The 13,506-nt window shown below is 54.0% G+C and overlaps 1 protein-coding gene across 1 annotated transcript in view; it reads left to right on the top strand.

Annotated features, from left to right (window-relative positions):
- The window catches only part of PLA1A (phospholipase A1 member A), a 152,291-nt gene that overhangs the window by 62,961 nt on the left and 75,824 nt on the right, over nt 1–13,506 (top strand). The window lies entirely within an intron of this gene.

The following is a 13,506-nucleotide window of genomic DNA, read 5'->3' on the forward strand; positions in this document are numbered from 1 at the left end:
CACCGACCACAGCACAATGATGCCTGGCCCACCAGCAGGACCACTCTCCCACCAAAGACACCGACCACAGCACAATGATGCTTGACCCACCAGCAGGACCACTCTCCCACCAAAGACACCGACCACAGCACAATGATGCTTGACCCACCAGCAGGACCACTCTCCAACCACAGACACCGACCACAGCACAATGATGCTTGACCCACCAGCAGGACCACTCTCCAACCAAAGACACTGACCACAGCACAATGATGCCTGACCCTCCAGCAGGACCACTCTCCCACCAAAGACACTGACCACAGCACAATGATGCTTGACCCACCAGCAGGACCACTCTCCAACCACAGACACCGACCACAGCACAATGATGCCTGGCCCACCAGCAGGACCACTCTCCCACCAAAGACACTGACCACAGCACAATGATGCTTGACCCACCAGCAGGACCACTCTCCAACCAAAGACACTGACCACAGCACAATGATGCTTGACCCACCAGCAGGACCACTCTCCAACCACAGACACCGACCACAGCACAATGATGCCTGACCCACCAGCAGGACCACTCTCCCACCAAAGACACTGACCACAGCACAATGATGCTTGACCCACCAGCAGGACCACTCTCCCACCAAAGACACTGACCACAGCACAATGATGCTTGACCCACCAGCAGGACCACTCTCCCACCAAAGACACTGACCACAGCACAATGATGCTTGACCCACCAGCAGGACCACTCTCCCACCAAAGACACTGACCACAGCACAATGATGCTTGACCCACCAGCAGGACCACTCTCCCACCAAAGACACTGACCACAGCACAATGATGCTTGACCCACCAGCAGGACCACTCTCCCACCAAAGACACCGACCACAGCACAATGATGCTTGACCCACCAGCAGGACCACTCTCCAACCACAGACACCGACCACAGCACAATGATGCTTGACCCACCAGCAGGACCACTCTCCAACCAAAGACACTGACCACAGCACAATGATGCCTGACCCACCAGCAGGACCACTCTCCCACCAAAGACACTGACCACAGCACAATGATGCTTGACCCACCAGCAGGACACCTCTCCAACCACAGACACCGACCACAGCACAATGATGCCTGGCCCACCAGCAGGACCACTCTCCCACCAAAGACACTGACCACAGCACAATGATGCTTGACCCACCAGCAGGACCACTCTCCAACCAAAGACACTGACCACAGCACAATGATGCTTGACCCACCAGCAGGACCACTCTCCAACCACAGACACCGACCACAGCACAATGATGCCTGACCCACCAGCAGGACCACTCTCCCACCAAAGACACTGACCACAGCACAATGATGCCTGACCCACCAGCAGGACCACTCTCCCACCAAAGACACTGACCACAGCACAATGATGCTTGACCCACCAGCAGGACCACTCTCCCACCAAAGACACTGACCACAGCACAATGATGCCTGACCCACCAGCAGGACCACTCTCCAACCAAAGACACTGACCACAGCACAATGATGCTTGACCCACCAGCAGGACCACTCTCCAACCACAGACACCGACCACAGCACAATGATGCTTGACCCACCAGCAGGACCACTCTCCCACCAAAGACACTGACCACAGCACAATGATGCCTGACCCACCAGCAGGACCACTCTCCAACCAAAGACACTGACCACAGCACAATGATGCCTGACCCACCAGCAGGACCACTCTCCCACCAAAGACACTGACCACAGCACAATGATGCTTGACCCACCAGCAGGACCACTCTCCCACCAAAGACACTGACCACAGCACAATGATGCCTGACCCACCTGCAGGACCACTCTCCAACCAAAGACACTGACCACAGCACAATGATGCTTGACCCACCAGCAGGACCACTCTCCAACCACAGACACCGACCACAGCACAATGATGCCTGACCCACCAGCAGGACCACTCTCCCACCAAAGACACTGACCACAGCACAATGATGCCTGACCCACCAGCAGGACCACTCTCCCACCAAAGACACTGACCACAGCACTATGATGCCTGACCCACCAGCAGGACCACTCTCCCACCAAAGACACTGACCACAGCACAATGATGCCTGGCCCACCAGCAGGACCACTCTCCCACCAAAGACACCGACCACAGCACAATGATGCTTGACCCACCAGCAGGACCACTCTCCCACCAAAGACACCGACCACAGCACAATGATGCCTGACCCACCAGCGGGACCACTCTGCCACCAAAGACACTGACCACTGCACAATGATGCCTGACCCACCAGCAGGACCACTCTCCCACCAAAGACACTGACCACAGCACAATGATGCCTGACCCACCAGCAGGACCACTCTCCCACCAAAGACAACGACCACAGCACAATGATGCTTGACCCACCAGCAGGACCACTCTCCAACCAAAGACACTGACCACAGCACAATGATGCCTGACCCACCAGCAGGACCACTCTCCCACCAAAGACACTGACCACAGCACAATGATGCTTGACCCACCAGCAGGACCACTCTCCCACCAAAGACACTGACCACAGCACAATGATGCCTGACCCACCTGCAGGACCACTCTCCAACCAAAGACACTGACCACAGCACAATGATGCTTGACCCACCAGCAGGACCACTCTCCCACCAAAGACACTGACCACAGCACAATGATGCCTGACCCACCTGCAGGACCACTCTCCCACCAAAGACACTGACCACAGCTCAATGATGCCTGACCCACCAGCAGGACCACTCTCCAACCACAGACACTGACCAAAGCACAAAGAGGCCTGACCCACCAGCAGGACCACTCTCCAACCAAAGACACTGACCACAGCACAATGATGCCTGACCCACCAGCAGGACCACTCTCCCACCAAAGACACTGACCACAGCACAATGATGCTTGACCCACCAGCAGGACCACTCTCCCACCAAAGACACTGACCACAGCACAATGATGCCTGACCCACCAGCAGGACCACTCTCCCACCAAAGACACTGACCACAGCACAATGATGCTTGACCCACCAGCAGGACCACTCTCCCACCAAAGACACTGACCACAGCACAATGATGCCTGACCCACCAGCAGGACCACTCTCCCACCAAAGACACTGACCACAGGACTATGATGCCTGACCCACCAGCAGGACCACTCTCCAACCACAGACACCGACCACAGCACAATGATGCTTGACCCACCAGCAGGACCACTCTCCCACCAAAGACACTGACCACAGCACAATGATGCCTGACCCACCAGCAGGACCACTCTCCAACCAAAGACACTGACCACAGCACAATGATGCCTGACCCACCAGCAGGACCACTCTCCCACCAAAGACACTGACCACAGCACAATGATGCTTGACCCACCAGCAGGACCACTCTCCCACCAAAGACACTGACCACAGCACAATGATGCCTGACCCACCTGCAGGACCACTCTCCAACCAAAGACACTGACCACAGCACAATGATGCTTGACCCACCAGCAGGACCACTCTCCAACCACAGACACCGACCACAGCACAATGATGCCTGACCCACCAGCAGGACCACTCTCCCACCAAAGACACTGACCACAGCACAATGATGCCTGACCCACCAGCAGGACCACTCTCCCACCAAAGACACTGACCACAGCACTATGATGCCTGACCCACCAGCAGGACCACTCTCCCACCAAAGACACTGACCACAGCACAATGATGCCTGGCCCACCAGCAGGACCACTCTCCCACCAAAGACACCGACCACAGCACAATGATGCTTGACCCACCAGCAGGACCACTCTCCCACCAAAGACACCGACCACAGCACAATGATGCCTGACCCACCAGCGGGACCACTCTGCCACCAAAGACACTGACCACTGCACAATGATGCCTGACCCACCAGCAGGACCACTCTCCCACCAAAGACACTGACCACAGCACAATGATGCCTGACCCACCAGCAGGACCACTCTCCCACCAAAGACAACGACCACAGCACAATGATGCTTGACCCACCAGCAGGACCACTCTCCAACCAAAGACACTGACCACAGCACAATGATGCCTGACCCACCAGCAGGACCACTCTCCCACCAAAGACACTGACCACAGCACAATGATGCTTGACCCACCAGCAGGACCACTCTCCCACCAAAGACACTGACCACAGCACAATGATGCCTGACCCACCTGCAGGACCACTCTCCAACCAAAGACACTGACCACAGCACAATGATGCTTGACCCACCAGCAGGACCACTCTCCCACCAAAGACACTGACCACAGCACAATGATGCCTGACCCACCTGCAGGACCACTCTCCCACCAAAGACACTGACCACAGCTCAATGATGCCTGACCCACCAGCAGGACCACTCTCCAACCACAGACACTGACCAAAGCACAAAGAGGCCTGACCCACCAGCAGGACCACTCTCCAACCAAAGACACTAACCACAGCACAATGATGCCTGACCCACCAGCAGGACCACTCTCCCACCAAAGACACTGACCACAGCACAATGATGCTTGACCCACCAGCAGGACCACTCTCCCACCAAAGACACTGACCACAGCACAATGATGCCTGACCCACCAGCAGGACCACTCTCCCACCAAAGACACTGACCACAGCACAATGATGCTTGACCCACCAGCAGGACCACTCTCCCACCAAAGACACTGACCACAGCACAATGATGCCTGACCCACCAGCAGGACCACTCTCCCACCAAAGACACTGACCACAGCACTATGATGCCTGACCCACCAGCAGGACCACTCTCCCACCAAAGACACTGACCACAGCACAATGATGCTTGACCCACCAGCAGGACCACTCTCCCACCAAAGACACTGACCACAGCACAATGATGCTTGACCCACCAGCAGGACCACTCTCCCACCAAAGACACTGACCACAGCACAATGATGCCTGACCCACCAGCAGGACCACTCTCCCACCAAAGACACTGACCACAGCACAATGATGCCTGACCCACCAGCAGGACCACTCTCCAACCAAAGACACTGACCACAGCACAATGATGCCTGCCCACCAGCAGGACCACTCTCCCACCAAAGACACTGACCACAGCACAATGATGCCTGGCCCACCAGCAGGACCACTCTCCCACCAAAGACACTGACCACAGCACAATGATGCTTGACCCACCAGCAGGACCACTCTCCCACCAAAGACACTGACCACAGCACAATGATGCCTGACCCACCAGCAGGACCACTCTCCCACCAAAGACACTGACCACAGCACAATGATGCCTGACCCACCAGCAGGACCACTCTCCAACCAAAGACACTGACCACAGCACAATGATGCCTGGCCCACCAGCAGGACCACTCTCCAACCAAAGACACTGACCACAGCACAATGATGCCTGACCCACCAGCAGGACCACTCTCCCACCAAAGACACTGACCACAGCACAATGATGCCTGGCCCACCAGCAGGACCACTCTCCCACCAAAGACACTGACCACAGCACAATGATGCCTGACCCACCAGCAGGACCACTCTCCCACCAAAGACACTGACCACAGCACAATGATGCTTGACCCACCAGCAGGACCACTCTCCCACCAAAGACACTGACCACAGCACAATGATGCCTGACCCACCAGCAGGACCACTCTCCAACCACAGACACCGACCACAGCACAATGATGCCTGACCCACCAGCAGGACCACTCTCCCACCAAAGACACCGACCACAGCACTATGATGCCTGGCCCACCAGCAGGACCACTCTCCAACCAAAGACACCGACCACAGCACAATGATGCCTGACCCACCAGCAGGACCACTCTCCCACCAAAGACACCGACCACAGCACAATGATGCCTGGCCCACCAGCAGGACCACTCTCCCACCAAAGACACCGACCACAGCACAATGATGCCTGACCCACCAGCAGGACCACTCTCCCACCAAAGACACCGACCACAGCACAATGATGCCTGACCCACCAGCAGGACCACTCTCCCACCAAAGACACCGACCACAGCACAATGATGCCTGACCCACCAGCAGGACCACTCTCCAACCAAAGACACCGACCACAGCACAATGATGCCTGGCCCACCAGCAGGACCACTCTCCAACCAAAGACACTGACCACAGCACAATGATGCCTGACCCACCAGCAGGACCACTCTCCCACCAAAGACACTGACCACAGCACAATGATGCCTGACCCACCAGCAGGACCACTCTCCCACCAAAGACACTGACCACAGCACAATGATGCCTGGCCCACCAGCAGGACCACTCTCCAACCAAAGACACTGACCACAGCACAATGATGCTTGACCCACCAGCAGGACCACTCTCCCACCAAAGACACTGACCACAGCACAATGATGCTTGACCCACCAGCAGGACCACTCTCCCACCAAAGACACTGACCACAGCACAATGATGCTTGACCCACCAGCAGGACCACTCTCCCACCAAAGACACTGACCACAGCACAATGATGCCTGACCCACCAGCAGGACCACTCTCCAACCACAGACACCGACCACAGCACAATGATGCTTGACCCACCAGCAGGACCACTCTCCCACCAAAGACACTGACCACAGCACTATGATGCCTGGCCCACCAGCAGGACCACTCTCCAACCAAAGACACTGACCACAGCACAATGATGCCTGACCCACCAGCAGGACCACTCTCCCACCAAAGACACTGACCACAGCACAATGATGCCTGGCCCACCAGCAGGACCACTCTCCCACCAAAGACACTGACCACAGCACAATGATGCTTGACCCACCAGCAGGACCACTCTCCAACCAAAGACACTGACCACAGCACAATGATGCTTGACCCACCAGCAGGACCACTCTCCAACCACAGACACCGACCACAGCACAATGATGCCTGACCCACCAGCAGGACCACTCTCCCACCAAAGACACTGACCACAGCACAATGATGCTTGACCCACCAGCAGGACCACTCTCCCACCAAAGACACTGACCACAGCACAATGATGCTTGACCCACCAGCAGGACCACTCTCCCACCAAAGACACTGACCACAGCACAATGATGCTTGACCCACCAGCAGGACCACTCTCCCACCAAAGACACTGACCACAGCACAATGATGCTTGACCCACCAGCAGGACCACTCTCCAACCAAAGACACTGACCACAGGACAATGATGCCTGACCCACCAGCAGGACCGCTCTCCCACCAAAGACACTGACCACAGCACAATCATGCCTGGCCCACCAGCAGGACCGCTCTCCCACCAAAGACACTGACCACAGCACAATGATGCCTGACCCACCAGCAGGACCACTCTCCCACCAAAGACACTGACCACAGCACAATGATGCCTGACCCACCAGCAGGACCACTCTCCCACCAAAGACACTGACCACAGCACAATGATGCTTGACCCACCAGCAGGACCACTCTCCCACCAAAGACACTGACCACAGCACAACCACTCTCCCACCAAAGACACTGACCACAGCACAATGATGCCTGACCCACCAGCAGGACCACTCTCCCACCAAAGACACTGACCACAGCACAATGATGCCTGACCCACCAGCAGGACCACTCTCCAACCACAGACACTGACCACAGCACAATGATGCTTGACCCACCAGCAGGACCACTCTCCCACCAAAGACACCGACCACAGCACAATGATGCTTGACCCACCAGCAGGACCACTCTCCAACCACAGACACCGACCACAGCACAATGATGCTTGACCCACCAGCAGGACCACTCTCCAACCAAAGACACTGACCACAGCACAATGATGCCTGACCCACCAGCAGGACCACTCTCCCACCAAAGACACCGACCACAGCACAATGAGGCTTGACCCACCAGCAGGACCACTCTCCGACCAAAGACACTGACCACAGCACAATGATGCCTGACCCACCAGCAGGACCACTCTCCGACCAAAGACCCTGACCACAGCACAATGATGCTTGACCCACCAGCAGGACCACTCTCCCACCAAAGACCCTGACCACAGCACAATCATGCCTGGCCCACCAGCAGGACCACTCTCCCACCAAAGACACTGACCACAGCACAATGAGGCTTGACCCACCAGCAGGACCACTCTCCGACCAAAGACACTGACCACAGCACAATGATGCCTGACCCACCAGCAGGACCACTCTCCGACCAAAGACCCTGACCACAGCACAATGATGCTTGACCCACCAGCAGGACCACTCTCCCACCAAAGACCCTGACCACAGCACAATGATGCCTGGCCCACCAGCAGGACCACTCTCCAACCACAGACACTGACCACAGCACAATGATGCCTGGCCCACCAGCAGGACCACTCTCCAACCACAGACACTGACCACAGCACAATGATGCTTGACCCACCAGCAGGACCACTCTCCCACCAAAGACACTGACCACAGCACAATGATGCCTGGCCCACCAGCAGGACCACTCTCCCACCAAAGACACTGACCACAGCACAATGATGCTTGACCCACCAGCAGGACCACTCTCCAACCACAGACACTGACCACAGCACAATGATGCTTGACCCACCAGCAGGACCACTCTCCAACTACAGACACTGACCACAGCACAATGATGCTTGACCCACCAGCAGGACCACTCTCCAACCACAGACACCGACCACAGCACAATGATGCCTGACCCACCAGCAGGAACACTCTCCCACCAAAGACACTGACCACAGCACAATGATGCCTGACCCACCAGCAGGACCACTCTCCCACCAAAGACACTGACCACAGCACAATGATGCCTGACCCACCAGCAGGACCACTCTCCAACCACAGACACTGACCACAGCACAATGATGCTTGACCCACCAGCAGGACCACTCTCCCACCAAAGACACCGACCACAGCACAATGATGCTTGACCCACCAGCAGGACCACTCTCCAACCACAGACACCGACCACAGCACAATGATGCTTGACCCACCAGCAGGACCACTCTCCAACCAAAGACACTGACCACAGCACAATGATGCCTGACCCACCAGCAGGACCACTCTCCCACCAAAGACACTGACCACAGCACAATGAGGCTTGACCCACCAGCAGGACCACTCTCCGACCAAAGACACTGACCACAGCACAATGATGCCTGACCCACCAGCAGGACCACTCTCCGACCAAAGACCCTGACCACAGCACAATGATGCTTGACCCACCAGCAGGACCACTCTCCCACCAAAGACCCACAGCACAATCATGCCTGGCCCACCAGCAGGACCACTCTCCCACCAAAGACACTGACCACAGCACAATGATGCTTGACCCACCAGCAGGACCACTCTCCGACCAAAGACACTGACCACAGCACAATGATGCTTGACCCACCAGCAGGACCACTCTCCGACCAAAGACACTGACAACAGCACAATCATGCCTGACCCACCAGCAGGACCACTCTCCAACCAAAGACACTGACCACAGCACAATGATGCTTGACCCACCAGCAGGACCACTCTCCCACCAAAGACACTGGCCACAGCACAATGATGCCTGACCCACCAGCAGGACCACTCTCCAACCACAGACACTGACCACAGCACAATGATGCCTGGCCCACCAGCAGGACCACTCTCCCACCAAAGACACTGACCACAGCACAATGATGCCTGGCCCACCAGCAGGACCACTCTCCAACCACAGACACTGACTACAGCACAATGATGCCTGACCCACCAGCAGGACCACTCTCCAACCACAGACACTGACCACAGCACAATGATGCCTGGCCCACCAGCAGGACCACTCTCCCACCAAAGACACTGACCACAGCACAATGATGCCTGACCCACCAGAATGCGACATAGCCACTCTCTTATCCTTTGCTCTGCTCTCCCTTCTTTCCATTCTGAGACTCTGGAATGTAAATACCAACATACACATTCTTGTAAAACTGTCTTCCTCTTGTGAGCTTCTTCACAACATCAAAGCACACTTGTTTAAACGTATCTTCAGCATCCAATGGGAAGGCTGCATAGACAGATACATTTCTCAGAGAGGAAATGGCTGCTGAGGGAAGTAACTCATACCTGGATGCTCTGAAGAACAAACCTGATCCTGATACTCACTCCACACATGAGCAGATGGTAAGTTTCCATTCCTTCTGTCCTGATCCTAAACACCCCATGGCAGAGGATCAGACGCTTTTGACTTTTGTGGCCCCCCACTGAGCCATTACTGGAACCTGGGGATCCCCACTGAGCCATTCCTGCAGCCGTACCCCGGCTTAAGCAATTTGAATAAGATAAATCTCAAAATAATACACAAAAAATAACAAGCATTCATCAAACAACTACTGTAGGAGAGTAGGGTCTGCTTCCGATGGTTACCCCCACTTTTTGCTGTGATTCTCTGGTTTATCGACTTTAGTCTGGCTGTGGCCCTGCTAATCAGGACCCCTGCCTAGCTGTTCTCTCTCTAAATTGATATCCTGTACATTAGGTACACTCCAGATTGGTTACTTGGTTACCCTTGTGAGTCCCTAGTATATGGTACCTTAGGTACCCAGGGCATAGGTACCCCAGAGGCCCAACAGGGACTGAAGCATGTATTATGCCACCCCTGGGAAGCCTCCCAAAATGGCACCACAGGTCTGCTACTGCAGCCTGGGTAAGGTGGTGTAAGCACCCCTTACTTAGATATATAATACATATATCTACCTTTTAAAACAGACACATATAAACCTATATGTCACTCCTATGGCAGGCCTTGACAATCCTGAAGGCAGAGTGCTTGGTTTTGTGTGAGGGGGTGCCCTGGCTTGAGCTGAGCCGCTCTGCAGCTTTCGGAATCCCTTCCTTATAGCTGTTCTGTGATGCAGACATACCATATACTCTTAAGTGCATTATAATCCTCACGGTTAATGCTAACTTACTTTGGAATGGCTTTATCAAAACCTGTTGTGTTTGGTGTTAAACACTTTGGAATACTACCCCCTCCCCTGGTGGCGGGGGTAGCATTCCACCCTTCTAGAGGGAGAAGACATGTACACCCTTACTTTCCCGGTAATAGTTTAAAAGAGCCCCAGCATCACAAAATGGATGCTGCTGCCACAGACACCAGTCTGACTTCCTGCTGCTGGACGAAACTCCTGCAGGGGAGGCCTGTACAATAGGTTTCCTGTCCAGGGAGGTGCCAGCACCTCCCAAGACAGGCTTTAGTGTATTGGGGCAGGGTGGGTTGCATTCAGTGAATGCTTTTCAGACACTGCCTGGGGCACACAAGGTGTCCCCGTGCATTTCCCAGTTCAAACCGGTTGCTGGGGCACTCAGCCCCAGCTCTGGTGTGAAACTGGACAAAGGGGAAAGGGTGTAACCACCCCCTCCCCAGGTCCTCCCATAGGTTGGACCCTAGAGTTAGTCCAACCCCTAAACTTGGTATAAGTATAGGAACCTAGTCCCTAGGACTTTAGATTACCCTGGACGAAACTCTGAAGACAAAATCTTGGACCTTCGACATTCCATATCGACTGGAAGACAGAAGAAATCTCCCTTGAAGTCAAGGAGTGACTCCCCTGTTCAAACAGGCACCAAAGAAGCATCTTGCCGGTCTGCATTTTTGAGGCTTCCGCCGGATCCCGAAGAATCTGCGACACAGGACACAGACTTCCAGATATCTCCTAGGCTGACACGAGTCCTCGGCGAAGCTGCGACCTGTAGCTATCACGAGAGATGTGGGACCAGAACTCTTGGACATCCTGCACATTTGCTAGTGCATCAACTTCCCGAGCTTTCCTGAAGTTATCCATTGGACTACTTGTAGTCCAAGCCCTGAGCACCTTTTGAATTGAAGATTGTGGGCCTACACTCCACGAGTGTTCCGTGGGCCCGCTTTCAGCATTTCAGCTTGAGGTGCCATTACGGTCCCTAGTCTGTCGACTGGTGGGTCCCCACGAAGAACAATCCTTTGTTCCTGGGGGTCACCTGATTGCTCTAGACGTGCCCTGACTCTCCTCCAAAGGGTGGGTCCTTCAGACCTTGCTGGTCTGCACCAAAGCCAATCTTGTCATCTTGTGTGGGTTGCTGTTGCCAAGGCTTGTTCGGTCTAATCCGGATACCGACGCTGAAGCACTCGACATCCTCTATGGGACGGCTCAAATCTTGCTCCTGGTTGTCGACGCCTCCTGGTCCTCATGGCTTTAGAGTCGAGCTTCACCTGCATCACTTGAAAGCACCCAACATCGGCTGGCATCTTCTCCTCGCCATTCTGGTCACTGGCTAGTGACCCAGACTCTGTAGCCTCTGCTTTATGGTTCTTCAGATCTCCGATCCACCCTTGGATCCATCCGGACACTTTTCTCCTGGTCGCCTGGAGCATTTCTTTGCAGCTCGCCATTTGAAACAACGACAAAACCCGACACGAAAAGACACCTATGCACCCGGCTTCCCTGGTTGAGGTAACATGAGTTCTTCGGTGCTCCAGTGGGTGTTGACTCTCGAAGTGACCAGTACTGAAGGGGTTTAACTGTATTCCACTCCTAAGTGTCCTTAAACTCTAAACTTGTAACTTTAATTTCCTCCATAGAAGTCAATGGTGATTTTCAGCTGTGTTTAGACACTGCGCGCGTCCCCTGTGGGCCTCCTGCGTCCCTACCTTGGGTGGTTCCTGGTTGCCCCAGCGGTTCTACAGGCCCTAGGCCTTGTCTCTATGCTTAAAGCAGTACTTATACCAATTTCTTAGTATATAGTTTGTGAGGCCCCTAGGTCAAAACGTATACTGTGCTATTTACTGTGTTCTATTTAAGTTCTTGTATTGTACTTTTACTTCTAGCCCCATAAAGAGACTAGAGGGGTGTGTTTTAGAATAAATATATATATTTTATATATATATACCTGGTGTGGGTCTCCTTTCATTTGATTATTCAAGGGATTATAGACTGGTAAAACAAGCTGCTTTACATTCCTTCAAGACTTAGCCTGAAGGCTGCTCTCCACAGCTACCACTAGGATAGCTTTCTATAAAGGTTGTCTTAAACCTACCATCAATACAGGTCGTTTGGACTGGTGCAAGGTGCCCACTAGAATAGTGGACATCTTATGCCAGGCCAACTTCTCACAACTACCCAATTATTCAATATTTTATTTAATTCACGAATATTAGAAAAATCAACATTTCCATTTTTTTAGGATGGTTTGGGCATTCCTAAATTCAGTTGAGGCCCTTCACTGTCTGTACTATATTCTCTTTACTGCATTTGCACTGCTCCCAAGAATCAATCTGAGGGCACTAAGTTAGTTTTTAGCCTCCTAACGTTTTGAAATGATTAATTTAGCATTTTGCTTCCTTATTGACATGCACTTTATTAATTTGTTAATATTATTTAGTTTACTAAGCGGTTGAGGACCCATTGAGTAGACTTCGGAGACCCCGGGGGCCCCCGGACCACAGGTTAAGAACCACAGCCCTAAGATTAATCTTCCATAGTCTCATCACTAA

The sequence above is a fragment of the Lissotriton vulgaris genome, chromosome 8 (assembly GCF_964263255.1).
Source record: "Lissotriton vulgaris chromosome 8, aLisVul1.2, whole genome shotgun sequence".
Classification (NCBI taxonomy): Eukaryota; Metazoa; Chordata; class Amphibia; order Caudata; family Salamandridae; genus Lissotriton; species Lissotriton vulgaris.